We start from the raw sequence: 25,000 nt of genomic DNA, 5'->3' as shown, positions 1-25,000 counted from the left end.
GGTTCAAATTAACTGGACTTGGAAAATTCTGTCTGGCAGAGAAAATATTTTGGTTTAATAGAGTATTCATTTAAATGTTCACTAAAATACAAGAACAAATTACAAAACTGTAGGAAAGGGCCCCACATTTACTTACTTTTGAGTAGTAACATACTTGAAGGGTATCGCTAATGACTTCCACTGGACTATCTGAGGATGAAAACTCTGTTCTGTGTAAACTGAACTGATAAATCTGACCTGAAGCAGCTGTAGAGCTGAGTGTGTAGAGTGAACTTTCTTGTCTGAGGGTTCCACCAAGTAAAATTTTCTGCCAGCTAAGTGAGTGAATGTTACAATGTTTCAGTGAAAAAGAAAAATGATCTTTACTGAGCCTGCAGAGTAATTTTGTCATCACCAATTTCTTAATGATTTTTGCATGCCTACTTAATGTGCATGTATGGCACTACAGTGACCTGACAGATCATAATGGCTCCAGAGGAGCCATTGCAGGCTATTGGGCAAGTGATCTATGAATTAAAAATTCTTTAACAGTTTTGAAGAAGCTATTACAGTTTATTGTGTCAGTGACACCTGCCTTTTTAGTATGTGGACTTACTATGCGCTCATGCCACTTGCACAGGCCTAGAAATGATGTTGTTTAGAAGAGGAGCGTTAGTGAAAGAAAGGACTGAGCAGCAAAACAAAGTTGCAGGCAGACTGAGGCTGGATTTTGGAAATCTGAATTTTGAAAAAGTCTCAGCTAAAGTTCAGGGGAGTGTGGCTTTAGGGCTTTTGTTCAGTCTGTTAACAGCCCAAGTTTCACCAAATCCTCTCCCTAAGATTTAGCTTTTTACAAAGCTTAAAAGTACATGCTGGGGTTGGATGGTAGCCCATCTGCAGTAGTCTGCCATGGTATTTATAAAGCTGTGATTTGCAAGGCCATGACTGGCAAAGCTCTAAATTCTGACCTTAAAACCAGCACCACAAAGCTGCTGAGAATGTGTAGTCTCAGTTGATGCTATAGATAAATTCTGCACTGGACAATTTATATGAATTTACTATTAGGTTGTACCCATCAATGAGCTTCCTTTTCTTCCCTACGTGCTATTAAATCTGTGAAGAAGAGCATGGTTGAGATGTAAAATATGCGACTAGTTTGAATGTTCCCACCCAGAAATGAGGCTTTAACGACACTCACCATGGAAAGATTACATTAGGTTAGAGCTGTGGAAAGGATGCAGATGTCCACTAATAAAAATGGGTTGTCCAACCACCGAGAAATGGGTGGTTTTACTTGGATAAAGGCATACAAACGTAAATGTAGTGGCTGTGAGACTGGAATTACATCATAAATTCATCCCTCTCGTGAGAATGTTTGTGTGCCTAGAATAATGCTTCCCCAAAAATTTGGATCAAGAAGCATGCAATACACCTTGTGATACAAAGCTTTTGGCAAAATGACTTTATCACATTGTTTAAAACAGCAGGTATGTGATCAGAAGAGGCTGTGTTACTGTTCAGCATTTTTTGTGCTTTGTAGAGGGGAAACTTTGAGCTTCAAGACTGGTGAGAATTGTGGATCAAGAGTGGGCTACTTGCTCTGGCCTTCTGGGACAGAGGTTGGGAAAATGCCAGATGTTTATGCCCAGGTGTTGAAAGTATATCCCTTTTGACTTTGAAGAGGTGGAAATGTCTTGTGGCATGGGTTCTGTGAAGTCTCATGCAAGTTTATTACCCTTACTTTGTGGGAGTGGTGCATGCTAGCTTCCTTCGTGGTTCTGCCCGATAGTTTGCTCCAGAAATGCTTTTTGTTGCAGTAAAATACATATTGTTCTTAAGCTTTTTTTTTTTTTCAAATGTAACTTGTTTGAAAAGTTGCAATATGACAGGGTGTCCAAACACATGATTAACAAAATGTGCTTTGCCTCTTTTTCTATGATATGTAACAATGTGGGATAATTTCTTAAGGGACAGTGAATATGCTTCATGTATTTCTTATTTATTTATTTATTTTAGTGAAACCACAATTTGCAGAACAATGAAGGCGTCTCTTTGGGAGTTAGAATAGTCTAATTTAAAATAAATTAAAAAAAAGTATTCCAGGGAACCTGAAGGTATCCCAGCTGTTGGTTCTAGCTATCGATTGAACACAGTTCTCCACTCAAAGACATGGTCATATTGATGAATTCCTGTGATAAACAAGCTAATGTGGATCATTTTTTTAAAATTAATCTCAAATGGGAAAAAGGAGCGCATTTTGCATGTGGAGTAACTCTGATTTGATATTTACATTTATTTTAAAAGAGGCTATAAGTAAAGGCACTTGGCTCTGAACTTTCTCTTAAAAAAGTCTTGTTCATTAAAGAAATCTTGCTCCTGTGAAGTTGCATGTGCTGATGGTGTTTGAATGTAAGCATAGCCTTAAAATAAGACAAAAATGGAAAATGTCTGCTCCAAAAGAGGATTCCTACATTATACAAAGATTCAGTGGAATTTAGATTTCTAAACCTTTGGGTGCAATGCTTAGTAATATAAAATTCTCCAAGCACCTAGGTAACTTAGGTGACTGTCCTTGTAGGTTCATATTTACCCAGGACTAACACTTATTCCTGCTTGTGTTCAGAGCTTCCAAGTTTTGTGTAAAGGATCTTGGGGCTGAATGCAGGATTTGGGAGCTCAGCCAGGTGCCTAATACATATTGCAAGACTCTGCTCTTAAATGAGTGCTTTATTGGTTGTAGGTAGAAGTGCTTTGTTTAATCAGGACTGTGGTACTCTAGGAAATTCTAGAGTGATCATATATGTAATTAATTTTATTTCTGTTCAGCATTTTTGAGTTCTTTATATTAGCCAATCGTGAAATATTTGGAAAACACATCATTGAAAGTAACATTTCACGGTTGTATTTTCCCGTAAGTATATCTAACTGTTAATGAAAGCCATGGGACTGAAAGCTGTTGAGACAGAAATCTTATTCAGGAGACTAAAGCTGTAGTGCTCTCTGACTCATTTGCTCCTCTTGTGTCTCCTTTGGGATTCGGCCATTTTTGAAAGGAATTACAGATAGCAGTAGAAGAATAGCTTTGTCGCTGGCTATTCATTCCATCATGTTTCAACATAGGGCACAGATTAATGTAATTTATTGTGTTGATTTTTGTTTTCTGGACATCTGTTCAATACACCCTAACTCCTTCTGTATAAGACTCTGAGGAGCCATCAGCTGGTAACAGTTAGAAAACATTGGGCTAGATATTCACTGGTGACTTGGAGGTAAAACTCTTTATGCACTGGATCTCCAGTGCCCTGAGCTATCCAATTGTCTGTGTCAAATAACCCCAATGTGCCTTGTGTCAAATATTACTGATGTCACTATTGACATTGTGTCAAAAAATGTCATACCTAATGTCTGTCACTGAAGAATGGTGCCAGAGTCAAAATTTGACAAAAACCACTTAGGGACAGATAATGAAAGTACTGTGCATCTTTCTCATTCCCCTCAAAAGGAACTAAGTAAACTGTGAATCTACTCAAATTTTCTTATGCAGCACACGTTTTAGTGTTGTATATTTCTAGCCACAGATATAATAGATTTAAACTTCCTAAAAATATTGGTAAACAGGGAAAGTTACTCAAAACAAGTTTAAAATGGCTCAAGTTAGCATGCACAGCTGCAGTTGTAGAACAGCTCCATGTGTCCATCCAAGGCGGTAGATAGCTTCAAACATACAGATGCAATGATGCAAGAGATGCTGGGTCATAGGAAGCACAGTGAAGAAAACTGATTTGGTTATTATCATTACACTTCCCTGTGTATTATTTTAAAATGCTAAAGCTTTACAAAGTTTGAAAACCATGATCATGTATGATAACTTCCAGTGTTTTTGTGAGAAGGTGGTGTTATTACCATTCTAAATTGAACTTTACTTCCATTATACTCTTCAACATGGCTCGATATGGCTTAGTCTTTCTGGGTTGTCTTACAGTATTCTACAGTTTTGAAGGCAGGATCTTCCACCTGTGTGGATGTAGCTGAAGAAATGTTTAGGAGTGTCTCTGAAGAGACATATTCAAGGCTTTTTCCCTTATGGGATTTGTAGGTTATTTTGAAATACCCTGACACTGATTTGTAGATGTCTTCATTTTTTTCCCCTGAGAGTCAGAGTCCTTCATTTTTAGTTGGTAGTATCTCTGAGTCTCTCTGGCTCATGGAATCTGGGTCTGTATCCCTTCACCTCCAGAGGCAGCATCGGCAAATTCTGCTCTTGGACTGGACTGTGGGCAGCAGTATCTGGCAAGAGTCTAGCTTTGAGGAGACAACTTCAGTAATTCCAAAGAACTCCTGTTAAGTAGTAGTGATAATAATAAAACAATAGTGGACTTTAAGGCAGCATTCTACTCTGCTTCTAAAGCAACTGCCCACAGTTTTCTCAATTAGATGCCTCATGTTGCCCTGAGAGCCTCTGGACTTGTGTGAAGTAGTGTCGGCTTGTGTTGTCTAGGCAGTTTGTGTGATTTGTTAGAGCCACGAGGTCAAATCTTCCCGAGCAGTAAAGAAATGTTAAGAGACAGTGCTTGATGTATCTGTCAAAAGGCTGACATATCGTGAGCTGGTTTAGTTTTGTCCAGCTTTCCATGAAGTGAAGGAGTCATATGCAGACAGTAAACATCCTAATGTCTGGGTCAACATACAGAATCAATTACTGGAGAGCAGCTGTAGTTCCATTACCTGCGCTGTGCCTACCTGTGCTGACTGCTGCTCATTTGGAGGCAATGCTCAGAGCTGATGAAATCCCAGTGTGTTGGGATTGTGAACCATCCGGTGCTGGAGTCCTGTTTGGGTTCTTTGGTACATAGCTGTTTTTTTTCTTTAAGTGTTGTGAACTTTGAATCCATATTAATTTTGTTTCTGAAACATCTTTGCCTAAAACACAGTAACAAACAGAAATCAGTGTGCTCTCAGATCATGAATAAAAGCTGGGCTATAGGAAAAATAAAATCCTTCCGCAGTAATACTCAGGAAGATAACAAAAAGATAGAGGCAAAGCATTTGCCTAATTACCAGCATAACTGGATTTAACAAACATGGAATAAATTACTTTTTTTTGGTTTCATTATGTTAAGTAATTTTAAAAAAGAGTCTAGTCTTGGGCATTTTCTCTCTGAAATATACAGTATTTGCAAGTTCAGTGGTGCCAACATTTCTCAAATAAGTGAAATGGCTTAGGTGATATTTAAGATGATTTCATGTGTGATGAATGGCTCATTTACTGTCCTGCATTTAAACTCTGAGCACACTGAAATGTGCGTTTGAAAGTCTGAATTAGTACATCTGGACTCACTGGCAGGTTCTCTTCAAAACAGCAAACCAAAATCTTCCAAAACTTTTCTGGGAACTTTGTATAATCATAGTCCTGTTTTTGAAAGAATCCTTTCCACTTGCAGGCCTTCCCTGCTTTGCCTCATGTTCCCTTATCCCAGGAGAGATCCTCTGTTATGGCTTTTGCAATATGCCGTTTTTGAGTTAATAAATAACACAGAAGCTTCTCCTGACCTAGTCTTGGCCTCCAAGGTGAGAAGCAGAGGAAACAAAGGAAGCAGCTCAGCTCTACGATCTCAGTTACAAACTGAGTTTGGGATGGAACAGAAAAGAGAGAGTTTTCATTTCATCCTGTACAAATTTTAGGCATTAAAAAGTCCTGTTTTATTGGCCAAGATTTCTCAAGCTGTTCTATTTGAATAAATAATACATATTTTGAGAGAGATTCCTGAACGCTGTCCTTTTGGCCTTCACTTGTGCTAATGAAGCTGTAGATTAAATGCTTGCTCCAATTAAAAAAAGAAAAAGGACAACAGAAGTGTGAGCTGTGGTAGGAGTGGGTGGGTGAACGTGCTCTGCTAGAATAACTTAGCCTGATGCTCAGTATAACTTCCGATGTGTGAAGCTAAATGCCTGATCTACCTTATTCAGAGCCAGACCTGAGTGTAAGCCTCTCCCATTCAAAGGGAATGTCCTTATTTAATCCCTCTGTAAGGTACCTGTGGGTCCTTTATTTTCCACTACTTTTATGAAATCCTGGTAATATCAATTTGTTCTGTTCTTTGTAGGGCTTTCTGCCTCTGCCCTTTGTAGCAAAGGCATGATTTCTGAATTTGTATTAATTCTAGAAACATTAATTCCCATAAAAAGAGTTAGTGGCTAGACTTCATGCTTGACAAAACACTTTGCAGGGTAAAGTAACACGGTAAAGTTTGTTTAATATACAAATATAATGTTTCCATCCATTTAGTTTAAGGTCCTCTTTCTTATATTTAGCGGTTTACTAATGAGAATACCTGTGTAACAGTAATACTTCAATGGTATTTACTAACATAAATATTTGCTTTCTAGAAGCAATGTTACACAAAATTCCTGAACTGCAGTCTAAGCAGCTGCTGGAATGTTTGAGGTAAGAAACCTGACCTTTGAGGAGGATCAACATCAGGAAAACAGTGTTTCCACTGTTTGTGACTTCTGCCCATAGTGAGGGGGTTTGGAATGGCAGGAGGGCGACCGACGCACACCGTGTCACGGCTGAACCCCAACGGAAAGTTCTTGTCATTATAATTACCTTGATAACAGAAAATATTTTACATGAATTTTAACATATCCTTGTATGCTCAGAACAGTTTGGCAAGGTTTTTCTGCAGCTGATAAGGGAAAATAAATAGAAAGAGACCTTCATTTATACTAAATGTTAGGAGTTGCAAAACCTGTGTGGAAAAGAGGAATCTTGAGTCAGCTTTGTTCTAAATGCTGATGAAGTTACATTAGCCGCAGCTTGAAAGCAGAACAAAAAATGTCCTCTTTGAGGCATCATCTTTTCCACATACATTCTGCTCATTCTTCCTTAAACTATTTAGTTGCCAGCTATTATTCTCAAGTGTTTGCATTCAACGTGCATTATAAAGTATCATATCTATGTATCCATGTTGCTGCAGTCGATACTTAAATGACGGTCCTGATATTTAATCAAAGCAGCCTTGATTGGGTGCACAGATGACAGTCAGCGATAGAAACGTGAAAGAATGAAGTTTCACCAGTCGTTCGTCAACTGGAGGGCTTTTCCAGATCGTAGATAAGTATACAGAAGCCTTCTACAATAGTAAACCTCCAAAGGTTTATTCTTGGAAGTGCAGGAATTTTCCTTGTATGTTCAGGTGAGTGTTGATATGAGACAGGGGCAGGAATGGTCAGGTGGTAAAATTTTTTTCAGGGTGGGCTTGCAGTTGAGAGATGCAATGGAGATGCCCTTACGATGTCACTTCTCTTAATTATTTTTATTTTAAGGATTTCTTTGGAAGGGGTCTTATACTCTTCTTTTTTTTTTTTTTTTTTTCCTTAGTAAAGTAGTTCTACTTAGCTTATTTATTTTTCAGCTTTAAAACATCAGCATTTTATAGATCTGAATTTCACAATGTGAGGATGATTGCTACGTACAATTTGCAAAATTGTGATTAACCAGCCCCTGTTTCGAGTCAGTTCTCCCTAATTCACAAAAGGCTTCCAAGAATAGTCTGCACAAAATTCAGTGTGCAAATTGTAGGGCAGAATTTTAGAGGGCAGTTTAAAGAATGAAGTCCTAAGGGTTTTATCTATATTTATATCTCTTGTTAAACCAAACTCTTATGTAAATGTTACAATCTGTAAATAACAAGCTGAGCAGCTTTCTTAAAGGAAAGATTGCATCCACATTTTTTGAGATTTGGCAAAATTATTAACTTACACAATAGACTAATATACAAGTATATTTGGAAACACTAACGCTAGCCTGTGTCTTCATCTGTATTTTATGGATATTTAAAGGTTTAAGAATACATAGACCTTTCATTTTGCAGTAAAAATTGTCTCAAATTGAGAAACACTGCCCTTAGTGATAGCTTGAAAAAAATGGAGATAGCTTTTGTATACTTTTACTTTTTATAGCCATTAATGTTGTAGTAAATCTTGTATTATTGTATACAGTCTAGATTATTCTTCATTCTTTTGCCTTTGGACAGGAAAGAAATTACTGGCTTCCATCAGTGTTATTGGCAATCCCCATATTCTGACATCTGTTCCTTTCTAAACATTTTACCAACCTTGATGAAATGTAGTTTAGTGTTAGAAGCTGACTTGAAGAAAAAATTGGATGATAAAAATATAACATTGATTAAACACCAGAAGTAATTTACCAATGACTATCAATATTTTGATGGCCATTGCAGTTTATTTCAGAAAAGCTAGACATCTTATAGAAATTTTAATCATATTTAATCTTTGAATTAAGCTGAATAAATGAAATCTCATTTTTTAAACAGGAGGATGAGAGACTGATTTTGCTTAATCTCAATCAAACTCTTTGACTGCATTCCTGAGAATTTTGGGGGCATAGTTTATAGATGCCATGCAGTGTACATCTCCCAAAATTAAAAATATCAGTTAATATTTTCTAATACATGGTGGAGATGTTATTCGTGACTTTGCCTGTGGAGCTGTGCCACTGCAACGCTGGACCTAGATTTGCCTGTGCTAGACCAATTGCTGGAGTAGGGGATTCCTGCAGGGCACTCAGAGAGGCCTCAGACAACAAAAGTGGTGGGTCTCTGGTAAACCGCTGACTTTACACACCTTCTTTATTAACTGGGCTTCATTAAAATAAAGCAAAGTAGTAAAAGGCGAGTGTAATTATTCTGTCTCTGGTACCAAGTGTTGAGCAATTATGGTGTGTCTTTCCCCATGCTGTGGGGTGGTGAGCTACAAGAGGACCTTTGCAAGAGGTTCTTGAGGGTTGGGGCAAAAGAAGAGTTGAGTGTTTCATTGCCTAGGATTGGAACAAGCTAATTACATTGTGAAGGAGTAGGGTATGAATAATATCCTCTTGGGAAGGGAAGTATGGGGGAAATAAATTGAAAAGGGCTACTATAGAGTGTGTGTTCTGATGTTGTAAAAGGTAGATGTACAAGAGGAGGGGAAGGTGTGATTAGATTTTTACAGAAGCACTTAGCAGGAGTCTCAGTGGAGCTGTTGAAATTCACGGGATTTACTATGGACTGGTAGTGTTTGGGAAAAGAGTTTGGGCAATGCTAAACTCTGAAGACCCATGTCCTATGAGTGGATCCTCCCTGAATGTTTTTCACCAAGGCCATAATACTTCAAAAAGGAGAAGGCGGCATATTTCTCCAGCACTGTGTATGTATATGAACTACTGAGGACAAAACAAAATTGTAGCTCTTGATTAATTCACGTAGTTGCACCAAGATTTTCAAAGGTGGAATTACTCCTCTAGCAATAGGATCTTATAGGACTTCAAAGCTATTTTTGATTCCCGTATGTTTGAGAGTAACTTGAACCACTGAGGGTTCAAGGTAGTTGCTAGGCTATCTGAAGTGGAGGGGATTTGAGAGATTTGTTTTCTCCATTTACAGAAAATTTTAATTTGAAGGAAAATTTTCCTAACAGACTCCTTTAGAAACTCAGCATTTAATGTGAAAACAGTTTTTCTTTCATTTCCTGGAAGTCATATATGGTAGCAGAAACTGAGTGGTCTAGATTAAAGTGGTGTGTAAACTGACAATTTTTGGATTCTAGTACTCTCTGCTAATCATATAAAAAAAATATTTCACACATTTCAACCGGAGACCTCTCAGCATGTTTTATAAATTCATTCAAAGATGAATGAATTCTCACAGTTCTTTGCTGAGGATATTTAGTAAACATTACAGACAAAATGTCACTTTTGGAAAGTGCCTTGTTTTTCTTAAAGCTGATTTTTAATATTTTTTTTTCTTTCTGAAAATGTTGGATTCAACTGGGCTTATATGTACCTAGCAGGTGTACAGTCAGGTGGTCAGGACACTGCCCTGGGAAATGGAATGACTGAAGTTTGGATGCATGCCATTCTGGAGCCTGAATGACTCAGAGTTAAGTAGAAAACCAAGAATAAAAAAAAATATCTTTGAATTAGAGAAAGGAACAGAACTTGGTTCTCCTCTGCTGTAGTGGGCTCCTGTAACTACCAGGAGATAGAGATCTTGATTCTTCTTCTGACAAAGTGAAGTCACCATCTAAAAATTGTTGTTTCAACACAACTGTTTTATACAAACCATTTGAATAATAATACAAATCCACCCCCCCAAAAAAAAACCCAACAACAACCAACCAACAAGCAACCCAAAACCCAACAAACCCAACAAAAATCACCAAACAAAAAAGCTAGAAATTAGAGAGGGAAGAAAGAAAATTGTAATTCTGTAATCATATTTAATATCTCTTGTTCAAGGTTGGGGAAATTAAGATTTCAGTTATTTGCCCCCGTGTCGCACAGCTACATCAGCAGGAGTCTGACATAGGGCCCAGGAGTCCCGACTAAGCAGGGCGACGTTATAATCGGTAGGTGCCCGCCTGCCCTTTTCAGGCCTGTATTGCCTGATAGCCTTCTTGTACCATCTCGCAGGCTCCCTTTAACATATGGTTTCAAAGCTGTTGATGTTCACCTGCTTAGATATCTGTACAAACTACTAGTAGGAACTACATAAATATCTAACAGATGCACACATTCACCCTGGGATTAATGCATTCTGGACTCGGACCCGTCAGCATCACACCCCTTCACAATTGCATTTTATTTTTTCACTTGCTCATGTGGTGTACACCTGTGACATGCTGGCAATGCACTTGCTTGCAGTGAGAGAGCCCCTCAGGTTCAAAGCTATCCTTATATCTTTGTTCCCTTATGCGTGAACCTTTTGAGGTTTTCTCTTAGTGTTCAAAAGGCTTGAGCGTGGCACTACATCTTTAAAACCTATTCTGACCCTTTTTTGAATACACTGAATATAAAAGCAGAAACAAAGCAAGGAGAACTAGATAAATAGATGCAGGGAGACATCATAAGGAGAAAAAAAAAGCTCCTCAGCTTGCCAATATTACTTCATGCTTTTTATTGCAAACCTGTAAACTAACAATAGACCACCACCTCACGCAGCTGGGTGTGCGAATTGAAGGTGCACTGAATGTGTGGGCTTTCCAAATGTAGCACGGTAACAGGAACACCTGTGCTAAATACCTTTGCATTGATTTTTAAAAAATTATTTTCTCTTTTACAACATTCGCAGTCCTCTTTTAGAAGTCTGCATAGGGGAAAATGCGGACTTTGCTTTAGTTTCAGTTATAAGACATCTCCCAAGGTTCAATGGAGCTGTTAGAAATTCACAGGGAATTACATGCACTAAACAAATGCAGGACTGGATCTTAAAATGGAGGAGAGATTGTTCTGGACCCAGCTTTGCTAAGGTACATTGGCTTTGGCTAGTAGTCTCCTTGCAGTTCAGTCCTGGTTTGTTTGCTTATTTTTTTGATTTTTTTTTAAAATGAGCAGCCAATGTTTCAATAGCCAGTTTACAGCAACAGAAAGGCTAATAAAGATACTAGTAGTCTGCAAATGTATATCTTAAGGCACGTCAGTGATTTCAAATTATTAATATTCAATAATTCATGGTTGCTTAATGAAATGACAAATCAGAAAAAGCAGAATTGAGAAATTTCTATAACTTAATTCTCATCACTGCAGAACCATGTAGTTACTGTTGTTGCTGCTATTATTTGGAGTTGTAGATTAGGTTTAGTGGTATGTCTGATGTTAAATTTCAGGGATAAAAGAAAAAGATGCTTTTCACTGCCAAGAATTTACTGTAACATTCTGGGCTATGAATCTGAGAACTATAAAGACGGACATTGTCAGTAAAATCTAAGCATGCTTTTTTTTGGTCAGTTTGTCAGCAGTGTAAATGGATTCAAGGGTTGCTCAAAGGGCTAGTTAACCTTTTCTCCTTTAACAATACCCAAATTTGAGGTTCTCTCACCTAAGTACCTACCAATTTGTGTCCATAATTTCTATTAATTCTGAGTCTTCCTTTCTTACATTGTTGTTACTTGAAATGGAAAATATTGGTTGCATTCCAAGAGAAAAATTTATAGCCTGTCATTTTAGCCTTGTGCTATTTCAATACAATAATACAAATGCATTCCCTCTTTGTGATAAGTGTATTTTTCCTTTTACTTTCTCATGCGATGTTCAGACCCTTTCCAGATTGACTTTGTCTCTGTGGTCCCAGAGATTACAAAATGCTCAGCGAGCCTTTAAAGATAGTTGTTACCCTTTAAAGCAAGTGGCGCAGACTCTCTTGTTCTCTGTTGCACTCAGGCTGGGGCTGCGGGAGGCAATTTTGATCTTGTATAGCAAAAAGTTGGGGCTTGTGGTACTTCCCTGTTAGGTCAACTTATAACCTTGAATATTTTCCTTACATTTTGTATGGGAAATATGGCATCCTCTAATGTTGGAGAAGCTTAAAAAGTTTTCCAGGCCCAATCCGAGCTCCTGTTGATGTGTTCAGTGAGAAGGAGATGGAGCTTAGGAACACAGAAGTGCTGCACGTTTTGGAAGTGAGAAGGAGACCCACTGGACAAAATTTTCTTTCCAGTAATTGAGGGAAGATGGGAGTCTCGTAACAGTAATGTGGACTCCTCTAATTACCACTTCCAAGTTATTAGCATCTGGAGCCCTTTTTCCCCCCTTTCCTATCTAGCAATTGCAGAGTGGGATAGATTAACGTTGTATAGTGGACTGTGTTTCTCACTGTTGGCATTTGGTTGTTTGCTGAAAGGGATACTTGCAGCTGAAGTACAGGCTTTTTACCTGGCTTGGAATCCCAGTCTGTTCTCTTCATAGATAATGTATATTCAAGCACCAAATTATTTATTTACTTCTCTTCTCCCTGCCCCCACCAAAGGAAAAAAAAAGCACATCTTAAAAAGCCAAAGAAAACCAGTCAGACACATGTTTTGCACATGAAGAATCACGTCCATAGTAAAATGGGATCCATATGTGTGTTTTGGATGTAAGCATCAATGCTCAGTTTAGTTTTGCCCACATGCCAGGGCGTGTGCACCGCTGTCGAAAGCTCAGAATTTTCTTGGTAAATCACACACAAAGTTTGAACTCAGGGTTGCATTAGAGTCATAAGTTCATAGTTTTCTGTTGTTTCTTTCCCCATGTATGGTGTCCTTTGTTTACAACCCAAATCCTCTCAAGATTAAACTTTAAAAAGACTCTGTGATTTAGTGGACTTAGGATCAGATTCTAACCTCCAGTGTGAAACGAGCCTGACTGTAGCACTCAATAGCAATAGAGGATTGTTTGCAGTTGTGGAGAAATGACCGCCAAACACTATTCAGAAAAAAAGATACTGGGACTAATTTTTGCATGGATGAAATATTCAGATGAATGTTAAAAAATGGAGTAACAATAGATGGTGACATACACAAAGGGTAAAAGAGAAATTACTACCATTGCACGTTCCCTCCCCATCCCCAACCATAATTATCTTAGGAAAAAGCTACGTATAAAGAAATCTACCAACTTGAAGCTATCTTCCACATATGTCCTGCAGAAGGATCTGGACAGATGGAAAATTTTCCTGCATGAATCTGTTTGCAGTTTTAAAATTTATAAAGATAATTGTCTTTTCAGTTCATCTTCTAAGTTCTGGGCTTGTTTATGCTTACACATTAATTTTATTCCTTCCCTTCACTTTCTCCCAAATAGGAACAATCTTGTAGCAGGATCAGATCCTTGCTGTTGCCCAGGTACTTTGTACTCCTCTGGCAGTGGAAAGCACCTGTGACGTCACTGGCCAACAGAGGATTTGAAATACCATCTCTTGAGACAATCATTAGTAAGTGGCAGCAGTAGCAACAGTATGCTGCCTCCTTTCTCTGGGGATATCATAGAATCATTGAATGGTTTGGGTTGGAAAAGGTCATCTAGTTCCAGCCCCGCACCCCCCCCCCCCCCCCCCCCATGGGCAGGGACACCTTCCACTAGACCAGGTTGCTCAAAGCCCCATCCAGCCTGGCCTTGGACACTGCCAGGGATGGGGCATCCACAGCTGCTCTGGGCAGCCTCTTCCAGTGTCTCTCTTCCAGTGTCTCACATGGAGCAGGGAGACAACCTGTGACTATCAGATGAGTTCTTTGTCCAATATAGATAAAAAGGATGTATTGGCTGAAGAACAGCTCTGAAGCTTGTTCTACTGTACACCAGGTTGTTAGCTGGGTAATCCAAAGATTACTTTGTAGACCAGTGATATTCTGCCATCACATCTCAGTTATTTTCAGGGCATGGGAAATGAGGCTCAGATTTTAAATATGGAAAGATCCTTCCTGTGTTTGCACAGAATTTAGCTGGTTTGGGGGTACTAATGATGTGTAATATAAATAAAGCAAATCTGAAAGTAAGTAATGCTTCAAGCAACAGGGAGATGAGGAGGGAAAAGATGCCTTCGTGGCATTTTTTTTCTTGGTTCTTTTTTCTTGTCATCATGGTCTTGCTCCTGAAAGAGATAGCAAGCTGCCTGCTACTAGCACTTCATTATATAGTAAGTTTTGGAGCTTCCTATTGGGGCTAGGTGATAATTATTTTATAAAGAAAATGGGGTGTTTTTTCAAAAGCTGTGTTTTATTTTCATTTATAATTATCTCCACATAAGTCTTCAATTTTGAATCTTGAATTGGACACACATGCACACTGACTTGCATATAAAAGATCTGTGACAGCAGTCACATGATGTTTCCGTACCATAATTACTGTCTGAATCAGGCCCAGAGTCCTTGGAAGATCCAGAAAACCTACAGAAAGCTGGTTTGAGTTTACCTATGGGACTTGGAACTCAGCTCAGGTTTTTATGTCATCAATATTTTTTTTTTTTTTTAAGGGAGGGAAGTGCCTTTAACTTCTTGTTGTCTTATCTTTGTATTGGAGAGCAGTTTCTTAGAAGACTAGACCTGTAAAAGTAATGCCATCAGCTGGAAATCTGGTCCATGTGAGTGTTTTCGTGAGCTGTTCTTGCATCTTTCCCTGAATGATGTTCTTAAATTTTGTGGTTTAACGATCATATTTCTCAGATTCTTAAATCGAGTATGTATTTCACTCATCTGTTGCATAAGAAATCCCTATGTAGATAAGATGGTTTTGATTTTTCAGAGGGGAAATGGTTAAGCTGATTTTACCAACATGCAATTGTTTGCAGAAATGTATAAAATAAGTAGAAATAGCTTCACTTCTATCAGGTGACCTGAATTTCTTATCTCTAACATGTTATTTAAGAAACATATAACAGATTTTTCATCTTTAAGTTGATCTTTGAAAATCTTGTCATGGCTCCATAAGAAATCCATACCATAGGCAATAATCTTTACGGTAGCAGTAGATCCCAGAGAGTTTCATGAGACTGTGCAGTATGCCAGAACTAGGACTGTAAAAAGCACCTGAAAATAAGGTTGAAATCCAGGTAACTTTTCATTAGGCCAAAAAATAAGACCTATTATGGCTGCTCAACAGTCAGACCTTGGGAGAGCCTCAAGCAGGTCCTTTCACTTTGATGAGTATGTGCCACCTCTGCAAAGGTGTTATCCTTTCAGTTTACATATAAATTCACATACATTTCTTTAGAAATATTAAAATTGGTGCTTGCATGAATGCACAGAGGAAACCTTGGGTTTATATCTTCATATAGATGGTAACTGCCATACTGTGAGCCAACAGGACCTCTCTGCCGGTTCACAGAATCCCATTGTTTCTGCCGCGCAGCCCCAGTGTTGCGGAGGCCAGCCGGAGCGCTGCACGCTGTCGGAGGACTACATCAGCAAATCAGTGGCTAATAAAGACAGGCAGCAACAGCAGCAGCAGTGTTGGCCTTCTCCACAGCAGGGTACCACAGATGTTTCAGATAACAAAGTGAGCTTCGCTGACAGAACATGTGCGTAATATATAAAATAATGGGAACCGAAAAAAGGCGGGGGGGGGGGGGGGGGGGGGGAAGGCCACTCCAGTCCACCCATGTAAAAATGTTTTTTATTTATAAGTGAGCAGCTGAATACAAATGTTGTCTGCTTCCATAGAAGTAAAAAATAGCAGGCTGGTGTGAATGGGAGACTTTGCATGGTTTCTAGTAAAATAGAGTGCATTGAAATCTTTTCCTTGTCCCTAGGGTGGGTCCAGATCTTCATCTGCGGTAAATCCATGCCATTTTATTTTCTAGCAATTATACTTTAAGTCCTTTGAAAATCTGACTGTGCTGTGGTTTCCGGGGCGGATCATGGCCAGAGTTTCCTGTATAACACTGGAAGGCTGAACAGGTTTTGGATGGTACCTGCTCTACCAAACAGTTGCTGCACTGTGGAGTTTTGCAGGGTGGATCTGGAGAAACAGGAATATGCAGTGATGACCCATAACTACCAGGAAAAAAAAAAACCCACCATCTCAAGTAAGATAATTAGCTGGGAACTGGAGGAATTACAGCAGAAATCCCTGGTTTTGTGATATAATAGGCTTACCCTCTACTGTTCAAGTGTCCCAAAGTAATAAGATCAACCTCATAGCTGAGGAATCCTTGAGTGAAGGAGACTTTCGTAGTCCTTTCCTGTGCTGGTCCCAGGGGCACAAAAAAGGAGCATGAATGGGGCACCCTAGAAATTGCCGGGCCACCCAGTCCCACTGGTATCTGGTGAATGCTACCACCGTGTAAGGGTCCTGTATGACTGCATGTGTGGTCAGCTGAACAAGGGTTTGCAAGCAGGGTCGGGAGAAAACCTGAAGTGCCTTGTTGTCCCCCATGTGTCTCTGCGCCTGCTGCTGCACTGCCAGCGCTCGTACGCCTCGAGTGAGAGCTGCTTAGGAGTGTGCAACTTGTTAGCCTGCTTTTGAAGAATAATAGACAATGGGATTCAGCATGATGGAACAGGAAACTCCTATCAGAGGCTAATAAATGTTTCCTTGTAAAATGGGGAGATGCTTATGTGAGTCCAGATATAAAGTGAAAGTAAGACAGGCCCTGGAGGAATTACTGAGGTAATAAATGTACTTACTAGGGCAGTGTGTGCCAGAGCGAGACAGAAATGGGCTAAGACCAGAAGAAAATTAGAACCTCAAGTGCAAGTTGAAGCTCAGTGGTCAGGTGAAATTCAACCCTTTCCTCTGAGAAAAGAGTATCTGCTGGTGACTGACTTGATTATCTGGGATTGGCGTGGCCAATGAAAAGAACAACAGTGTATGGTTTCTGGCATCTGTCCTGTTTTAAGAAGTAAGACATGAACATAGAATATGGCAACCAGCTGAAGGAGGATTTGGCTCTCCAGACATACACATTGTTACGTACAGATTGTGCTGTTGCAACTACACCATTGTAATGGGTCAGGGCCTGTTTGGGGGTCGGATTATTGGGCCATGAAGCTCAGCGTCACAAGGTGGCTGAGATGCTTTGAGGCTGGCTATGGGATACGTGGGCTGGCCCAGCACTGTGCTCCTCTGCATGTACTTGTATATTTTTTATCTTGTTCAGAACAGTCATCTAAATTGTGAGAGGTGAGGGCACACATTCATTCACAGTGAAATCAACATGAAATTGGAGGTGAATGATCTATAGTAGACATTTCTGAAGCTGAAATATAACTGCAGGCTATGCTCTGGAAAACTTGTGGCTATGTATGTGTTGTGGTCTCTTTATCAAGGTTTATATTTTCACTGGTTCACTAAAGCAAAGGTATGTAAAAGCAGGACTTCTGTACTGCTTTCTTTAACTGAAGAAAGTAAAATAAATCCTGATCTAAAAAAAAAAATAAATTAAATATTTTTTTCCCTTCTGGGCAGCATCTTATAATTGAAATCCACCTTGACCATGCCAAGGTCAAAATTCAAAACACGGAATATGTTCATCAAGCTGCCCAACAAGATACCTTTATTCAGCCAAATTGGAAAACTTGTGTGTAACTCAAAAGATCAGAATAGAGTCCTTATTGAGCAAGGTTAGGAGGGATAGAAACAATCGGCTTATATAGAGTATTTTTACTTCATAGGAATGTGGTTCTTATTGCTGAAAATGTATCCTTTGCATGAAGTACAAGCATAATCCTATGCCTGCTTTGCCCTTTGAGTAAAAGTATGCTTAATAGCAATTTCAGGGGGGAAAAAAATCTATTTAAAGCCTGTTGAGCAGAATATCCACTTATAGAGGGAAACTATAAGTGAATAATGTTAATGGAGTTCTGTTTTGTAAAACACATAGGACAACTAATAGAATCAAACTACTATAACAGTGGATGATTGAATTACATTTAAGAGAGTACCTAATTTATGACCTTTAAAAATAGTTTGAGAGCTGTTTTGTAAATCCTAGACCTCCTTCATACAAAAGTTTTTAGGAATCTCATCTCTCACTTTATATTATGGTCAGAGGACCTTTTGTGCTATTGTACGTCAGTAGTTCCATTAAAATATTTAAGTAGGCTAATTAGTGAAAGAAAAAAAATGCTCTCTGGAGAAAACTATTATACCTGTTTATTAGTATGGGAGAAGTTCTTAATGTGGGAGTAAATTCTGAACAATAGCAATGAACAATGACCAGATCCAGGACCTCCTCAGAACAGGGAATTAAGCCCTATAAATATCAATTATTGAGTGTTTTTCTTCCAAACAGTAGTTTTTTAGAAAGTAGAAGTTTGTGTGTAGCTTCCACCAATCACTGGCATATTATGTACAGGAACATGAAGTTTTATGCTCCCATCGTTATTTTTCTTCCTATTTAATTTACTGTATCTGTTTTATTGCTGTGAAACTCTTTGATTCAGTGTTATCTTGTGCAAAGGAAACTCCCAAATTTAGTGCACACTTTATTAAAACTGGTTTTATTTTTATCAGTTTTAAAGAGGTTGCTCTTGCAGACATTTGATGCCGATTTTGTGTTTAGGAAAGGGAATTTGAGAGCCTTTCCATGTAGCACTGGGTTTTATATAGAGATTCTATGTAGGAATGCACTTCTAAAACTCTCTTGTTAAGTTTTACATCATTCCTTAAAACATCCTACAATTTTGTTAGCTTTTGTGCTGGAGGGTTGTGCCTGGTGTGGTGTCATTCATTGCTCATCTTAAAAGAAGGCAGAGAACAAAGGTGGAATAAGCTGCTAATCTTCTGGATCAGCCAGACGTTATTGTTCAGTGGTATATGGGAATTTAAGGCACCGATCCTTAAGGGCGAGAGGTGCAGGAGAGGGGCTGCGAGGCTGCCAGAAGCAGTCACTTCCTTGTCGCATCCCGGTTGCCAGAGCGCTGGTGCGTCATGCTGTCTTAAATGTGGCTTTTGCCTGCTGGGTGCAATGGAGCTCTCTGTGGAGCATCACATTTCCAGAGAGCTACAAATGGAATTGGCTAGTCTAAGAATGCAATCATTTGATTTTTTATTTTTTTTTTTTTTAAGATCAATTTAGCCAGAAAGACCCTAGCACTTCATAGGTCTTGCTTGTTCACTACGAAAGCGCTGTGCCATAGCTCCGCACGAGTTCCTGTTGAGGTAACCTCGAAATTATTACCGCTGCAGAACCAGAGCCAAAAGGGCTGGACTGCATGTGTACAGCTAAGGGATGGGCTAGAAAAAGGCAGTGAGATTTCTGTGGTCAATCATACTTACAATTCTGTACTTTATAACGTAAAGTAAAAAATGTATTGTTTTACAGAGAAGCTCCATTATAGGTCAGCCCTTGTCTTAACCAGCCACTTGAAAGTGGCCCCACTTGACTCCCAATACAATTTACTCTGACCGTTAGTTAAGGACTGTTTCTGCTATGTCTGTGCTGTTCACAGCTCCATATGGTGGTTGCTTAAGGCTGATCTAAGAGTAAACAAGGAGTACAGGGTTTCAGTCGCAGGAAGGTGTGGGACTCAGTCTACAAAACTGAAGAAGATAAATGGGAGGGAGGTACTCTGTCTTTATTTTACACCAAATATACCAAGAATCGGAGATTAGGTCTCACTTCTCTTTTTGTCATTCTTGGTGGTTCATTAGCATACTTTTCCCAAAGTAAACCTATTTTTTTTGTGTGTTTGTGATTTTATTGCTGCTTTTCTGAAAATTATCTTACTGCACTATCCTGTATGTTTAGTACTTGCGACAAGGAGAGATTATGGCTTTGCCCCAAACTGCTTACAGTCTGGATACTTTTACAGTGAACATCTCTGAAGCAGCGAGGAACATTTTTGTGAGGATGAGAGAGAATGTCAGGCTAAAGCACCATAAATAATTTATAGTCCTCAGATAATTGTCCTGTGAAAGTTTCCAGTGCTTCTAGTTTCTTCCTACCACCCCTATTTTCAGCTATCAGTTATAGAATCTTGACTTAATATTGTTAATTGCATAGTAAACAGAACAATATTGTTTGCCCCAAGACAGATTACCATTTCTCATTACAGAATTCACATAGACCACAAATCATTGATACCATCTCCACCAGTTATAATAAAGTTTATCTTCAATCTGATAAAAAGCATGTACTGAATAATAACTGTTGCTCTTATTGTAAGTGGTTTAAAAACATGGTTTTTAAAAAGCTGGATAGTTCATTGAAGTTACAGTTCTGCATTTGCCCTAGCAAAGAGAGGTGAGAGTTGTGGACGCAAGTGGCCAGATTTCCAAGTGTGACTGTGGGTGCAGCGTGTGCGGTTGCACTTGACAACTGATGAACCTCTTCCTGCTACTGGAGTCAACTAACACAGTCAGTCCCCCTTTTCCTGCAGTTATCTCTGTTTGTACTTGAACCCAGTTTTCAGTGTTATGTGTTTGCATCTGTAGCTTATTCATAGAGATTTAAAGTGCCTTTAGATGCTGTGAGAAGGTTTATCTCTTATCTTCAAACTGCAGAGATCCTCCGTGGACTGGAGGTTTCTGCCTCAGCCCCCAAGATGAGTAGTTACACCTGCAATGCTGCAAGCACAGGCACTAAGTCCTGGCTGAAAGCTGCCTGAAAAAACAGTCTCATTTTACTTATCTCCCACCACTATTATGCACACTCACAGATGAAGAAGAAATAATTTAGTATGACACAAACCACCGAAATCCATAAAGGGAATACCATGGCAGAAGTATGGATATTGTTATGCTTCTCGACTATTTTGCACAAAGTGGAAATCTTCCAGTAGTGCTTTTCCAATCTTCCCTGGTGAATTTAGGTGCCCTGTGGGGAAGCTAATCTTCTAGACCTAAATGTTTTTATGTCATATATGCTAAGATGGAAGCACTTGCATCAATGTGTAAGTGTCATTAGGCACAAGATGGCCCAAATGTTAGCTGTCACAGCTGAATTTTGCATTTTGCTACCTGTTCCCATTTTGATCAGGCTCAGCCAGTAAGTTCAGCTCTAAATACAAACTTTCTCAAAGCCTGGCTCTGCTCCTGACTCAAGGTAGACCTAGTTTGGTGAGAAGTCCCAAGATTTGGAGCCAGTTTTAAAGTTCAGGGGCTTTATAAGGCAACTGAAAATATTATGGAAGTCCATCAGGATTTGGATCAGGGTGTGTGAAGTTGTGATTGAATCAGGTTCTAGTGTAATTCTGTGGGGAAACAAGGATTCAGCAGGATTCTTTCAGAGTTGAACCCCAAACTCATTAAAATATTACAATAAAGTAATTAATGCACATGGCCACTAGACACTCTTAAAATGTAAATTTCACAGCTGTAAGAAATTAGATTTGTTTAAAAATAACAGAAGGCTCAAGTACAAATTATGGAGTAAAAGCCTATAAAATTTCAAACTTGGTTTTAAGGCACAGCCTTTTTTTTTTATTATTTTTTTTATTTTTTACTAGATCATTTGCTTTAGCACTAGCATTCAGAAACTGAATTCCTTGTCTGTCTTTTGCCTCTGAAGTTGCAGTCAGGCACCGGTGTAGAACTGATTAGTTAGGAAGTTTTCTTATCCCAAGGTCAGACACAGAGAACAAGGCAAACTTTGCAATGAGTCTGTGTCCCATCTGAAACCCATCTTGTGTTCAGGAGGTGCCAAGCTCGCAGCTACAGGCACAATATTGTGAAGTTCATTGAATGCCAGTTTGAGTTGTTTGCACAGCTGGGGGACAGGTAGTTCTCAGCGGACACCCATGTATTAGCAGTTGGGACCACTGCTTTTTCACTGTACATGAGTTTTGGCTGGCACAAGCATAACTTGACCAATTTGAGTAGTTCCTGGAAGTCAGTGCCCCTAAATCAATCTGTGCCACAGAGGCTAAGAAAAGTAAAGCTGCTCCAAAGTTCAGGAGCAGTGGAGCCAACTGGATTTTGCAGGGTATCTACATCTTCTCAGTGCAGAGGCCTAATTCCAGATTCTCCAGCACTTTCTCACCCATCGCTGTTTACAAACATGGGCCTGGCTATAATGCAAGAAAAGACTTTTGACTAACAAATGTCCAGCAGTGTATTTCAATCTGTTTACATTTGAAACAGCGTTGAAATATAGGGCTCCACAATGGCTTCTTGGCACACCAGCTTCATCAGACTACTGAAATGGGTGAAAGAAGGAATTCTAGTCAGAATATGTTCCAGATGAATCCTGTTGGAGATCCGTTTCTAAATGTATGCTACGTGCCTAACTATTAAAAAGTTCAGATTATGACCCCTCTAATGTTATTTTAATGCTAGTTTTTAAAATGTAATTATAAATCAAATTACATTTGAGATCTGAAGCTGACAGTAGTGAGCTGGAACACTCTAAGAGCTGCTTTAAAAATAACCCCTCTCAAACTTTATTAGTGATTTCAGAAAGAGAAGTGCAAGTGGACTAGCCAGATTCATCCACGCTGTTTCTGTCTGAGATAGGACAACTTGCTAAGTGTCAGTTGTTTTCTGGTTTGCAGAGATGTAACAGGGGATCTTTCATCTTTACCTGGAAATTGCATTTCCAAAGTTTGAGTTTCTTTGAGCTTAAGCAGAAGGCATGAGCTCATTCAAATTGTATTTCCTCCTTTCTTTTCTTATTCTTTACTGTAATGAATTTCTCTAAAGATTAAGATTTCTAAACACTGAACAGCAACCAAGACACCAACTAAGCTGAGAAAAGCAAGACATGATTTGGCAGGTGGAAAATTTTTGGGCAGCTCAAGCAATCATAGGAAAGAAATGCGCTTAGTGACTGTCATTGTGTTGGTCAATGGCATCTGCTCACTTGGGTGAAGGTACGTAAGTATTTGAAAAAAGGGTCTGGAAAAGAGACCAGAAGGACATAGCTGAGAGAATGTAGGCATTCAGCAGGGTTGAAATGTTCTGTTCAGATAATGTCTGTAATGGTTTTGGTAACTTTATAATTATTTCTCTTTTTCTTTTTTTTTTTTTTTCCCTTCTTTCAGTAAATGTAAATATTTGCATTAGATACTCCTGTAACTTGCCTAAAAATGAACTAATCCACAAAGACAGTGCATTAGAAACTACAGAATTCAAATTTCCATTTATATAGATGTAGTTTAAGGGGGGAGGGGAGGGGGGGAAGGGAAGAATCACTGGGTAGGTATGGCTGAACAAACAATTCATAGTGACTCCTTCGGTACGTTTTGGATTTTTTCTTTTCTTCTGAATGTGGAAAGTATTCAGTGGTTATTTACAGAATTCTTCAGTGAATAATACATTTTAAAAATCTTTATTCGTAGAGTTTTTGTTTAGATTATTTATAAATTTATAGTCATAGCTGGTTACCTAAATCATGTTATTTCTTCTGTTCCCTGATTGCATGAGTTACATATTTACTTGATTCAATACACAATGTAAATTGTGAGCGTTACAGCTGAACATACATCTCAGAATTTTTGTTTGGTTGCTCAGCTACATAAATCAGCCAGTTAGAAGAGGGAGGGGACATACCACATGATCTACTTAAGCAGTTAATACTTTAAAATTTTGAGATTATATACCTAGAAGTATATAGTTGGACCACAGTGCATAGATTATATAAATTGAGTGGTATTATTTCTATTCCCTGATTAATGGTTGATGCTGTTACCTTTACAGAATGAATGTCAAATTCAAACTTCAATTTGAAATTTGAAGTCAATGAATATTTAAGCATTAATTCTAAATGTTGCCTGTGAAGACATGCTAATATTGGTACAGCACATACGCTCCAAATTTTGCAGACAGACAAAACCAGAAAGTAGTTGCGTGTTCCTAATGCTGTTAACTCAAAATTTTACTTTGAATTACAAGATTTTATATTGTTTACTCAGCTTTCATTTTTACCCTGTTTTGCAGATGGGGAGACTGAGGCAAAGAGGTTAAAGGATCTCTCCTGGGCCACGGAGTGTGTTGATGTCTGTTCCCACTCCCTAGACATGTGCGGAGACTACTAAACTTCACTGCGGCAGGTAAGACAGACTCTACATACAACGCGATCAATTCTTGAACTGACATAAGTATTTCCCAGGAAGGTGGGAAACTCCCCAATATCTAAGTGTAAGATCTCTATTCCGGATGAATCCCTGAAAAGCATGTGAAACAGACTATTCCCTTTGCAGACATGGAAAAGTCATGGATGCAATGGCGTGTCAACTAGTAGCTAAAATATATCTGTGCTAGACACCTTTTTTCCTAACAGTCTTTAAACAGCTGGTGCCGTGGGTTGAATGCTCTTTAAGGAAAGGACACCAAATACCTGTGTCTTGAGATGCTTTTTTGAATTGGAAAAACTGTGGTGGCAGAGGAGAATAAGGATTTGAGAGTATGTTGAGACTTTGTTCAGAATTGTGTAGGCTATGTTTATACTGCAGTGGCTGCAACTTTTGCAGATATAGTCATTTAGAAAGCGTCACAGTGCAGTACCATTGTAGCACACAAAGTGCCTGCTCTCCAGTTTCTTAGAAAGCTTTTTTGGTGTCTGAGCTGGCTGGTTTAAAGCATTCAGGAGTTGCAGTTGCCCCAGGGAGTGCAGTGTAGACATACACAAAATTTTTGCTCCATAACATTGAAAGCAAAAACTTCCTGATCGTGGTGAAGATCTACATGAGTGAGGATTATCAGATTTTAGCCTGTGTGAGTAGAGAACCCTGGAAAGGAGGTCTCAGACTCGAACAGAAAGGACACTGGTGCGATTCCGTGACAAGGTTACTGCATCACTTGTGTGAGCTGGGATCCTGTCACCCGTTC

General features: G+C 39.0%; 1 protein-coding gene across 11 annotated transcripts in view; it reads left to right on the top strand.

Annotated features, from left to right (window-relative positions):
- The window catches only part of ZNF536 (zinc finger protein 536), a 354,573-nt gene that overhangs the window by 80,194 nt on the left and 249,379 nt on the right, over positions 1 to 25,000 (top strand). For all 11 annotated transcript variants that reach the window (XR_013931899.1, XM_080410809.1, XM_080410811.1 and 8 more), the window contains one exon: positions 24,110 to 24,222. The gene's annotated coding sequence lies outside the window, so the exon portion shown is untranslated. The remainder of the gene's footprint in view (positions 1 to 24,109; positions 24,223 to 25,000) is intronic.

This window comes from Falco punctatus (assembly GCF_963210335.1).
Source record: "Falco punctatus genome assembly, chromosome: 14".
NCBI lineage: Eukaryota > Metazoa > Chordata > Aves > Falconiformes > Falconidae > Falco > Falco punctatus.
This window is presented reverse-complemented; position numbering and strand designations above follow the sequence as displayed.